We start from the raw sequence: 12942 nt of genomic DNA, 5'->3' as shown, positions 1-12942 counted from the left end.
CTTAGTCTTTTATATTTATTATTTTAAAACATTTTTTCTAAATCGCTGGATTAAAAACCCAGACCAACCAAGTTAGACTTAGATTAGTTTTAAATTGTATTCCCCATCCCCGTGGATTCGACCTCATTCTCACTAAGTTATTACTACATCGCGACCCTACACTTAGGGTTGTGAAAAAGTTTTTGGCGCTATTGCTAGGGACTGGCGTTGAACACGTTTAGATTTAGGTTTTTTTAGGTTTGATTTTTGTTTTAGGTTAGATTTTTCTTGTTTTCTGAATTTTTCTAATCTAAGGTTTTTAGGATTTTTTCATTTTCAGAATTTGTTTTTAAGGTTTTTCTTATTTATTTTTTTCTCTCTCTAATATTACTAACATCGTTTATTTTCTTTCTATGACCATCTAGATCTAGTTCCTCTTTTCTAGTAACATCCTTCCTTATTCCCTCTACTTACTTACCATAGTGTTGTAAGATTATATATATATATATATATATATAGGAATTTATTTTAGGATTAGATTCAGAATTAAGGTTTTACCATGTATATGGAAGAGTGGACACTTAAGTATGCTAATCTACTTCTAGAAGATGAGAGATATTAGAAGGGTTGTTAGATGATCATGTTAGGAAACAACCTATGTTTTAATTTTTTTTTCTGAAACTATTATTGAGAATTGACCGGAATATAATGCTCCACTAGTTAAGAAGTCCCTACGCGATCATAGGAGGGAGAATAATTACACTCCACCGATTAAAAAAACATTACGTGATTATTGGAGTGAGAATAATTATCACTCATCTGGCAAGAAGAAAACAATGAGTGATTATATTATGGGTGATAATGCGTACCAACAACTATCAAACTCTCTCGCATATGACCCGTATGACTATGATCAGTGGAAAATCAACATTGGAGGGATGAACCAACAATCGATTCTAATGATTACTCCCTTGGATCCCCTACTTATGAGATTGAACCAGAAACAATCCAAGAGGAGTCAATTCAGAAATTCATGGATACTCAAGAACAATTTAACCAATTAGTCGCAGACATTAGAAAATCATTAGAAATGATTGAATTGTGCCTCAATGAAAAGGAAGAGGCTAGTTTATCCCAGCTTCAACCCAATCTAAAAACATAATGCTTGGAGAGTGATTCTAACTCGCTTGTGGAGAATACTGAAATTGAGAATGAAGAGTTGGATTATATTAATGAGTATACGGTTCAATTTTCTAAAGAGTTAATCTCGTTAACTGTCCAAAGTAATGATCAGGAGACATATGTACATGTGTATTTTTCAAATATAGTGATGCTGACCTACTCCACCTACATGACACGCTTGATTTCAATTTGGAGGATGAGCCGCTTTCAATTGAACCACACATCTCTCTTGAGGCATGCTCAGTGTTGAGGGTTAAATATTGTATATTATCCCCCATTTATTACTTGGTTTTATGAATATGATAATGCTTAATGTTCTATTTTAATCATGTTTGTGTTGCAAGGTGAATTTAAGAACTGGATTGAAAAGGATGCTAAAAGCATGGATTTAACACTCAAGAATCACCAAGCCAAAGGTTGGATCTTGGAAGACTAAAAATAAAGAATTCACATGCCAAATATCCAAGAAAACCAAGTGAGGAATGAAGAGAATTGAAGACTTGAAGTGAAGAAAAGGAGCTCTAAAAATCTGCCTGCTTCGACTAGTCTAAGCCCTCATTTGACCAGTTTAAGGCTCTTGCTCGACTAATCAAATATTCCTCGACTCGAACTCTAGCAACATGAACTTTTAATTTCATGCGATCCTCGACTAGTCGAAGAATTTCCTCGACCATTTGAAGGTGACCCTCGACCAGTCGAAGGTATTCCTCGACTTGTCCAAGGTTATGTAGACAGCACACGGACTGCGTAAATTTGAGGCGGTTTTTCGACTTTTCCAACTCTATGCGAAAGTTGGAGTTTCCAAATTATAAATAGGAGTTCCTAGGATGCTCTAAAGCATCTTCTAGGGTTTAAGGAGTGAAGCAAAAGGGTGGAGAAGCCGTCACCAAGAGTTTTTTCTTCCTTTTCCTTAGTTGTTTTTATGCTTTTCTTAAGAGATTTTAGTTCAATCATGTCTATGGTTGGCTAAACCTCTTAGCTAGGGCTAAGAGGTGAAGCTTGTAGCATCATTGGGATATTTATTTTGATTCATGGTTTTATGTTGAACTTCATTAATTTTTAGTTGATTTTAAGGAATACTTTCAGTTTTAAATGGTTTGTTGTGACTCAAATTATAGTAGATCTGCGATAGCTTTGAGTATCTTCTTTTCTTATTTGAGTTTGTGAAAATGGTAAATCCTGTTGTTTGCCTTGTCTCCTAGGCATGGTTGGGTGACGGAATCCCTTTCAATCTTCACAATCCTTTTCTATTGAGGCTAGATTAATGAGAAGTTCAGAGATTTGATCTTCTCTCTTTCTCCAATTGGATAAGATAGGACTCCGTTTCCAATTAGATCTATTGAATCAAGTAAGGTAGCATCCTAAGAGCTATAAGTGGATCCTTAGCACCCTAGTTCCCACCTTTAAATTCCTAAGTTTTACTTAAAGATCACAATTACTCTCCCTTACTTTCTTAATTTAGATACCCATCTTCTTTTAGTTCTACTTCTAGTTGCGCTCAAAATACACATGAGATTAGTCCCTATGGATTTGACCTCGGTCTCACCGAGATTATTACTACATCGCGACCCTACACTTGGGGTTGTGAACAAGTTTTTGGCGCCGTTGCCAGGGATTAACGGCCGGGTTTTTCTGAGATTGATTAGTTTTAGAATTAGGTTAAGATTAAGATTTAGTTTACTTTCTATTTTTAGGATTAGGGTTTCTCTAAATTTTTTTTAGAAACTAACTCATCTTTCCCATTTTGTAGGATCCTAATTTAGAAACTTCTAATTTGTTAACCTCTTTCTAATTTCTCTCTTTCTTTCTATTTTTAGATTAGGGTTTGTTTCCTGTTTTGTTTTTAGATACTTTCTAATTCCAGAACTTTTGTTTTTTCAGAAACCAACTCATCTTTCTATTTTTATTTTTAGAAACTTTCTAATTTTAGAATTTCTGTTTTTAGAAACTGATTTGTTTTTTTTTTTTTTTTGTTTTTGTTTTGTAGGATCTTAATTTAAAAACTTCTAATTTGGTAACTTTTTCCTAATTCTCTCTCTTTCTTTTTCAAGATTTCTTATTCCTTTAGGCTTACTGCTTTTTAAGGTTAGGTTAGATTATGAAATTGAGGGCTGAGAGTGTTTCATGCCCAAGTGGATCCGTGACAAAACTCTATGTCTCTTGAGTGAAGGAGGATTGGTCGAGGGGTTATTTGTTCATCAGAGGATTAGACACCACCTGAGATCCTCAGAGTCAATTGAAGTGATGGCTACCAATCAATCAAGAAGACAACCTTAACCTTGGGTTAAGGAAGTCCAAGATGAGAATGAGGTGCATCAAACACCCCCGGCTCGTACATTATGAGATTATTTACAACCAGCGGGGGTGAGTACACCTTCATGCATGGTTTTTCCAGAGAATACGGGACATACGGATATCAAGCCAGGGGTGATCCAACTCCTTCCAAATTTCATGGGCTTGGATTTGAGAGTCTATATCTACACTTAAAAGAGTTTGACAAGATTATAACACTTTATATTTTCATAATGTTTCTGTGGACACGGTCAAGCTGAAACTCTTTCCTTTCTCCTTTAAAGAAAAAGCTAAGACGTGGTTGCATTCATTACGTCCTCGATCTATCAACACATGGAATGAGATGATCAGGGAGTTCAATAAGAAATTTTTACCACATCATAAAACAAACACCCTTAGATAGTCAATCATGAACTTTGCCCAAAAGGAACATGAAACATTCTTCCAATGTTGGGAGCGGTTCAAGGATCTTGTTAGTTCATGCCCACAACATGGTTTTGAAACATGGCACATTACACACTTTTCTATGATGGGCTGACATCTTCCATGTGCCAATTGGTCGAGACAATGTGCAATGGGAAATTCATGAATAAAAATGTCGTTGATGTGTGGGACTACTTGGACAGACTTTCTGAAAATGCACAATCATGGGACACCTCCCCAAAATCAAGCAGAACTTCTAGGCCCACTCAATCAAAGGAGAGGGGCAGATTATACCTTCTGAAAGAGGATGATGATATCAATGCTAAAGTGTCTAATCTCATAAAGAAATTTGAGGCCATAGAACTAAAGAAGGATAAGGCTAAAGAAACTGTTTGCGGTATTTGCGCTTGCAACACTCTCACAACTGAAAATTGTCCAATAATACCTGCTTTTAAGAGGTACTGAATGAGCAATCTAATGCCGTGAATAATTACCAAAGCCGTTCAATGGACCTATCTCCAACACATACAATCTTTGTTGGAGAAATCATCCAAACTTCAGTTGGAGGAATGGGCAAAGTGCTACTCCTCAAGGATTACTTAATCAAATTCTAAATCAAGGGAAACCTCAAGAGGAACTGGTTTAAAATTCCACTGTTAAGGCACAAAAAATATTCCATTGCATTGGTCAGAGAATTTAATGGTGCAGATCTTTCCTAGGGTCACTCACTCCTTATTTTGGGTAAAAAGCAGTAAGTTGGAGTATTTTGGTAAAAATGAGTAAGTTAGGGTATTTTGGTAAAAATGAGTAAGCTGGGGTATTTTGGTAAAAATGAGTGGATGGGTATTGCCTAGTATGGAGGAAGAAGTGGTTGTATACCACTATTTAAGGGAGAGCTTGGTGGACACCATTGTTTAAGAGAGGAGGTTGGATATTATGTGAAGGAAGAAGTGGTAGTCATCACCACTATGTAAGAGAGAGAGATGCCTATAAATACCCCTCCCCATGCCACATTTGGGGGGTTAGTTGGTTGGAAGACAAGGAGGTTGGATGAAAAGAAGGAAGGAAGACAAGAGACAAGAGAGAGAGAGGGCTCTTGCGAGACCCGCGCAATGGAAAAGTGAAGAGAGATGGTTGCGTAGTTGGCGCAACAGAAAGAGAAAGAGGTGGCCTTTTGTGCCACTCCTCAAGGGGTTCGCGCCACCTTTTGTGGAGGTTCATCGCGCCACCTTTTATGGAAATTCATTGTGCCATCCGCACAATCACTTTGGAGGAAACTCCCATGCACCACATGTTATGGAATGTTGTCCTGAAGAAATCCCTTACGCGACCTGCGTAATGGGAATGCGAGAAGTCCCATTGCACCATACATTATGAAGTTTGTCTGGAGGGAAGATTTCCCTTGTGCGAACTGCGCAATCACTTTGGAGGAAAAATCCATTGCGCCACTTATAGTGGAGTTTGTCCTGAAGAGTTCCTCTTGCGCAACCCGCACAATACACTTTGGAAAAGGCCTTTCATGCCATTTTGAATGGAAGGTTGTCCTAATGCTTGGCTTCCAACGCCACTTCCCATGGAAGGTTGTCCTGAGACAAGCCTTTTATTGTCTTAATGGATACTCCATGCACCATTTTAAGAGGAACTTGTCCTGAGATAAGCCTTTTGTTGTCTTAATGGATACTCCATGCACCACTTCAAGAGGAACTTGTCCTGAGACAAGCCTTTTGTTGTCTTAACGGATACTCAAGGGATTGTTCACTCCACATTTCAAGGGATGTGCGCTCCACATTTTAAGGGATTGTTCGCTCCACATTTCAAGGGATGTGCGCTCCACATTTCAAGGGATTGCGCACTCCACATTTCAAGGGATGTACACTCCACATTTCAAGGGATTGTGTGCTCCACATTTCAAGGGATTGTTCGCTCCACATTTCAAGGGATGTGTGCTCCACATTTCAAGGGATGTTCACTCCACATTTCAATGGATGTGCGCTCCACATTTCAAGGGTTGTGCGCTTTACCTTCAGAGAAAAATGAAGGAAATATGAAGTACAGAAAGAGAATTTCAGAAGAAAGAAGAATCTGTCCATACGACTGGAAGGATAAATGGAAGGATGATCAGAACCAATCGCATAATCAGATTAAGGGTTTTAAGCTCGTACAACTTATCCGCCTTGGCGATGAACATCCAAAGTGTTGAAATACTGCCAAAATCGTCATTAGGCTGTCTTCTCTTTCATTCATTGCTTTTATTGATTGTACTCTGTTTTTAAAATAAAGGGAATCCGAGGATGTAAATGAACTCAGAATAAATGTGATCATTGTTCTCTCATTGAATTCTATGTTATCATTGAATAAATCCCCCAAATCAAATGCATTTGTTTTCTTGTCAAAACATCCACACAAACTTAAGAGCTTACCTAAGCATTACGAGAACTTACAAAATTTATACAAAAGATGGATTCATGTGTTACAGTTATAGAGAAGGGGATGTTTCCTGCTCAACTTCTCCCCAATCCTAAACTGAAATATGAGATAAATGATCCAAGCTCTTCAAATCAGATGGAGCAAGGCAAATCTATCACCACTTTCAGGAGTGGGAAGACCATTGACAAAACTATTCCGGTTAGGGCTGAAAAGCCTAAGGACCTGAAAGAGGATAATAATGATAGACTTGGCATTGCTCCACAAGAATTAGAGCCGGAACTTCAAGGCAAGTTGATTGCACCATTTCCCCAACGGTTGATTGCACCAAAACCTCTCTCTAACTCTCAGGACATTCTAGAGGTGCTTAAGCAAGTGAAGGTCAATATTCCTCTACTAGATTTCGTTAAACAAATACCTTCATATGTCAAATTTCTGAAAGATTTATGTATGACCAAAATATGAAAAAATATTCAAAAGAAAATCTTTTTAACTGAGAAAGTGAGTGTCATCCTGAAGAAGGTTGTGCCACAAAAGTACAAAGATCCCAGTAACCCAACCATCGCTTGCGTAATTGGGAATTACCGAATTGAGAATGCACTTCTTAACTTAGGAACAAGTGTGAATCTGATCCCATACTCGTTCTACCAACAACTGGGTCTCGGAGAACTAAAACCCACCCGGACCACGTTAAAACTTGTCGATCGCTCAGTTCGTGTACCGAGAGGGATAATTGCAAATGTGTCGGTCCAGGTTGACAAATTCTACTACTTAGTAAATTTTATCATTTTGGATACTCAACCCATCGTGGACACGAGCACTGAAATTCTTGTCATTCTTGGTCGTCCATTCCTTGCCACATCAAATGCAAATATTAATTGCAAGAATGGAGTCATGAGTATGTCTTTCAGGAATATGACAATGGAGTTGAATATCTTTTTAATACAGGAAAACAGTTAGAGGAAGAAGATGATTCCCACGATGTTAACCTGATTGATTCTTTCATGGTAGATAGAACACTGCTGACCTTATCCTCTGACCCTCTATAGAGGTGCCTGGCCCACTCCCATGATTTTGATGATCATATAATTAGGGAGATGGGGACCATGTTGGATATCGTTGCGGTACTTGAAGTTAACCGGTGGAGGCCACAATTTGAAGAACTATCCCAAATTGATGTAATCCCTCTACAATTGTTGAGGGTCAAATATTACATATTAGACCCCAGTTATTACTTGATTTTGTGAACATGATAATGTTTAACGTTCTATTTTAATCATGTTTTTTTTTTGCAAGGTGAATTTAAGAGGTTGGACTGAAAAGGGTGGTAAAAGCATGAATTTAATGCTAAAAAAATCACCAAGGCAAGGGATGAATTTTAGGAATCTGATATTAAAGAATTCACATGCCAAAGATCTAAGAAAATTGAGCCCTTAAAGATAAAGAGGCCTAAAAATCATCCTAAATGCAAGATCACAGGGTTCCCACCATTTATTTGGTACGAAACTTTATATCTAACCTGAGGACCACAAAGTAACTGTACACGTAAAATTTCAACCATTGGATCTTTGTGGAAGTGGTCCAATGGACAAATCAGCTACTAAATCACTGATTTGGGGCCACTTGATATCTGGATATGTTTTGATTTTGCTCTCAATCCCTTAAATTAGATAAGAAAGAGGATGGATGGAATAGATTGATTGAAACATCAAGGTGGGACCCACTTTACATGGGGTGCATGTGCAAAGCACACGTGCACTAGTGGTGCACCGGATCATGGGAGTCGGTCAGCATGAGCTGACCCGACTCCAAGCATTTCTTTTATGCATGAAATGGACGTCAGTATGCTGTAATGATCAGTGACCCACCATGATCGTCCATTCGGATGATTGGAGCTGTTCATTGTGTCCAGGGGGGGCGCCGACCATAGCCATGGTGATCATTTACTCTCATGCACGTGTATACATGAAGAACACCATCAAACACAAGATGATTGGTGGGAAGATTTGATACAGTGGGCCGTACCAAACTCGAGTAAAAGTATCCATTCATGATTAAAATTTCACCACGAATCTAATGGATGGGGTGGATTTCTCCGAAAACATCATTGTGGGGCTCACCGAGCATCTCAGCGCAAGAACCTTCACAATTACTTACATCCGGATGTTCGGCCCTCCGTGGCCCATCGTGTGATCATAGACATGATCAGATGGCCGATTTGGACCATCCACAAGCTGATTAAGGGGTGTCCGACCCTAGCCATTACGTAAGATCCGGAGTTGAGATGATTTTCTGTCCAAAAATCTTCTCCAAACGTAATTCAATTTGCATTATTCGCAGCTGTAAAGCCTTACGCGCAACCGACTTCTCTCACCACCTCTTACTACATCCTTACGCACGACTTCAGCCACCAACGTCCCATGCTTATAAAAAGGAGAAGAGAAGAGAAAGAGGGGCATCATCTGGACATGGGAAGCAAAGGAGCCATTTGGACATGTAGATGTGGAGGACATGAGAAATAGAGAGAGAGAGAGGAGGATGCACGACGGCTGAGTTTCTTTCTCCTTCTTAGTTTTTCTTCTTTTCCTTTAATTTTTTAAGAGATTCTTAGTTAATCATGTCCATGCTTGGCTAAACCTCTTAGCTAGGGCTAAGAGGTGAAGCTTATAGCATGATGAGGTGTTTTCTATGCTTTGATTCATGTTTATTGAACTCTTTTTCATTCTAGTTTGATTATGAGGAATGCGCTTAGTTTTTAATGGTTTGTTGTGACTTAAATTACAATGGATCTGCGATAGTTTTGAGTATGTTGTTTTCATTATAGGGATTATGAACTTGGGAACCCTATTGTTCACCATTGTCTCTTGGGCATGGTTGGATGATGGAATCCCTCCTAACGTTCATAACTCTCTCAGATTGGTTGTGGATTGGTTAAATTTTGTTGTATGCTTTGTCTCATGGGCATGGTTTAGTGATGGAGTCACTTCTAGTTCTCACACCTATCATTCATTGAAAACTAGATCAAAAGTAGTTCATCGTTGATTTTTAATGACATATCCTCCAATTAGATGAAGATGGGACTCTAATTCTAGTTGTGTTCATGAATCAAGCATAGATCTCCTAGATCTCTACAAGTGGATCCTTGGAAACCTTAGTTTTCCCACTTTTGAATTTTTCAAGTTTTAGTTTAATAATTCACAATTATTCTTTTAAATTCTCCTGATTTATATTACATCTTCTTCTAGTTCTAGTTCTGGTTACTTTTAGAATACGTACAAGTTTCAATTCCAGTGGATTCGACCTCGATCTTATCGAGATTATTACTACATCACGACCTATACTTGGGGTGGTGAACAAGTTTTTGGCGTCGTTGCTGGGGATTGATGGTTGCATTTTTCTAAGATTCCCATTTAGAATTAGGTTAAGATTAGGGTTTTATTATCTTAGGATTAGGTTTTTTTTTTTTTTTTTGATTTTTAGAAACTAACCTAACTTTCCTGTTTTATAGGATTCTGAGATAGAATTTTAAACTGGTAATCTCTTTCTAATTTTCTAGTTTCTATTTTTAGGATTAGGGTCTTATTTTCTATCTTTAGAAACTTTCTAATTCTAGGTTTTCTTTTATTTTTAGAAACTAACTTACTTTGTATTTCTAAGTTTAGAACTTTCCTAATCAGTCTTTTAGAAACTTTCTATTTTTAGACACTTTCCTTTTTAAAAAACTGACTTGTTTTGCAGATTTTTAACTTAGGAACTTTTAATTTGGTAACTTTTTTCTAACTCCCTCTTTCTTTCTAATTCTAGATTTTTATTTCCTTTCTTCCTTTTTAGGATTAGGTTAGAATCTGAGATTGAGGGCTGAGAGTGTTTCATGCCCAAGTGGGTCCGTGACAACACTCGACGTCTTTTGAGTGAATGAGGATTGGTTGAGGCATTATCTATCCATCATAGAATTAGACACCACTCGAGATCCTCAGAGTTAATTGAAGTGATGGCTGTAAATCAACCAGTTATTCAATCAGGCAGACAACCTCAACCTTAGGTTGAGGAAGTCCAGGATGAGAATGAGGTGCATTAAGCACCCCCGCCTCGTACTTTGTGAGATTATTTACAACCAGCGGAGTGAGTACGCCCTCATGTATGGTTTTTTCAGAAAATACGGGACACATGGATATCAAGCCAGGGGTGATCCAACTCTTTCCAAAATTTCATGGACTTGAATCTGAAAGTCCATATTTGCACTTAAAAGAGTTTGATGAGATCATAACCACTTTATATTTTCCAAATGTATTTGAGGACACAGTCAGGCTGAAACTCTTTCCCTTTTCTTTGAAAGAGAAAGCTAAGACGTGGTTGCATTCACTACGTCCCAGATCTATTGGCACATGGAATGACATGATAAGGGAGTTCATAAAGAAATTTTTTTCCACATCATAAAACGAACACCCTTAGAAAGTCAATCATGAACTTTGCCCAAAAGGAGGATGAAACATTCTTCCAATGTTGGGAAAGGTTTAAGGATCTTGTCAGTTCATGCCCACAACACGGTTTTGAAACGTGGTGCATTACACACTTTTTCTATGATGGTCTGACATCTTCCATGCGCTAATTGGTTGAGACAATGTGCAATGGGAAATTCATGAGTAAAAGTGTCGATGATGTGTGGGACTACTTGGATAGACTTGCTGAAAACGTACAAGCATGGGATACTTACCTAAACTCAAGCACCACTTCTAAGCCCACTCAATCAAGGGGAGAGGTGGATTATACCTTCTGAAAGAGGATGATGATATAAATGCTAAAGTGTCTAATCTCATAAGAAAATTTGAGGCCATGGAACTAAAGAAGGATAAGGTTAAAGAAACTATTTATGGTATTTGTGCTTGCAACATTCACACAACTGAAAATTGTCCAATAATACCTACATTTTAAGAGGTGTTGAATGAGAAATCTAATGCCATGAACAATTACCAAAGACCTTTCAATGGACCTACCTCCAATACGTACAATCCTTGTTGGAGAAATCATCCAAACTTCAGTTAGAGGAATGGACAAACTACTACTCCTCAAGGTTTCTTTAATCAAATTCCAAATCAAGTGAAACCTTAAGAAGAACTGGTTCAAAATTCCACACAAACTCAAGAGCTTACTCAACCAATACGAGAAATTACGAAATATATGCAAAAGATGGATTCATGTGTTACGGTTATAGAAAGGGGGATGCTTCCTGCTTAACCTCTCCCCAATCCTAAACCGCAATACGAGATAAGTAATCCAAGCTCTTCAAATCAGATGGAGCAAGCTAAATCTATCACCACTCTTAGGAATGGGAAGACCATTAATAAAACTATTCCGGTTATGGCTGAAAATCCTAAGGACTCGAAAAAGGACAATAATGATAGACCTAACACTGCTCTACAAGAATTAGAACCGGAACTTCTAGGCAAGCCGGTTGCCCCATTCCCCCAACAGTTGGTTGTACCAAAATCTCTCTCTAACTCTCAAGACATTCTAGAGGTGTTGAAATAAGTAAAGGTCAATATTCCTCTACTTAATGTCATAAAACAAATACCTTTATATGCCAAATTTCTGAAAGACTTGTGTACGACAAAAGATGACAAAATATATAAAAGAAAATCTTTTTAACTAAAAAAGTGAGTGCCATCCTAAAGCAAGATGTGCCATAGAAATTCGAAGATCCCGGTAGCCCAACCATCACTTATGTAATTGGGAATTACCACATTGAGCACACACTTCTTGATTTAGGAGTAAGCGTAAATCTGATTCCCTACTCAGTCTACAAATAGTTAGGTTTGGGTGAATTAAAACCCACCCTAACCACATTACAACTTGCAGATCGCTTAGTTCGTGTACCGAGAGGGATCATTGAGGATGAGTTGGTCCAGGTTGACAGATTCTACTATCCTATAGATTTTATCATCCTGGATACAGAACCCATTAGTAACATGAGCACTCAGATCCCGTCATTCTTGGTCGCCCATTCCTTACCATTGCAAACACAATCATTAATCGTAGGAATGGAGTTATGAGTATGTCTTTTGAAAATATGACATTAGGGTTGAATATCTTTTTCAATACAGGCAGACAGTTAGAGGATGATGACAATTTTCACGACATTAACATGATTGACTCTTTCGTGGAAGATAAAACACCTTCGACATTATCCTCTGACCCTCTAGAGACGTGCCTGGCCCACTCACATGATTTTGATGATGACATGATTTGAGAGATGGGTGACATGCTTGATACTGTGTCGGTACTTGAAGTTAATCGGCGGAGGCCACAATTTGAAGAGTTGCCTCAAATTGATGAAGTGCCCCTGCTATCTAACCTCAAGGCACTAAAGCTTGACCTAAAACCTTTATCCTTTGATTTGAAATATGTCTATTTAGGTCAAGATGAGACATATCTGGTGGTGATCTCTTCCCACCTTGAGCAAGAACAGGAGAGTATGCTCATATCTACTCTCATTAAGCATAAGGGAGCCCTTGGATGGACAATTACGGACCTCAAGGGAATTTACCATTCGATTTGTACTCACCGCATTTATCTTGAGGATAATGCGAAGGCCTCTTAACAATCATAACGTAGACTAAATCCAAACATGAAAGAAGTGGTTAA

The 12942-nt window shown here is 38.2% G+C and overlaps 2 non-coding genes across 2 annotated transcripts; both read right to left on the bottom strand.

Annotated features, from left to right (window-relative positions):
• Positions 1 to 3844: 3844 nt before the first annotated feature.
• On the bottom strand, positions 3845 to 3951 carry LOC131217862 (small nucleolar RNA R71). The gene has a single exon (XR_009157449.1). It is a non-coding gene; the product is annotated as a small nucleolar RNA R71 (small nucleolar RNA).
• A 6793-nt stretch (positions 3952 to 10744) lies between these two features.
• On the bottom strand, positions 10745 to 10851 carry LOC131217932 (small nucleolar RNA R71). The gene has a single exon (XR_009157515.1). It is a non-coding gene; the product is annotated as a small nucleolar RNA R71 (small nucleolar RNA).
• Positions 10852 to 12942: the final 2091 nt, after the last annotated feature.

This window comes from Magnolia sinica, chromosome 10 (genome assembly GCF_029962835.1).
Source record: "Magnolia sinica isolate HGM2019 chromosome 10, MsV1, whole genome shotgun sequence".
Classification (NCBI taxonomy): domain Eukaryota; kingdom Viridiplantae; phylum Streptophyta; class Magnoliopsida; order Magnoliales; family Magnoliaceae; genus Magnolia; species Magnolia sinica.
This window is presented reverse-complemented; position numbering and strand designations above follow the sequence as displayed.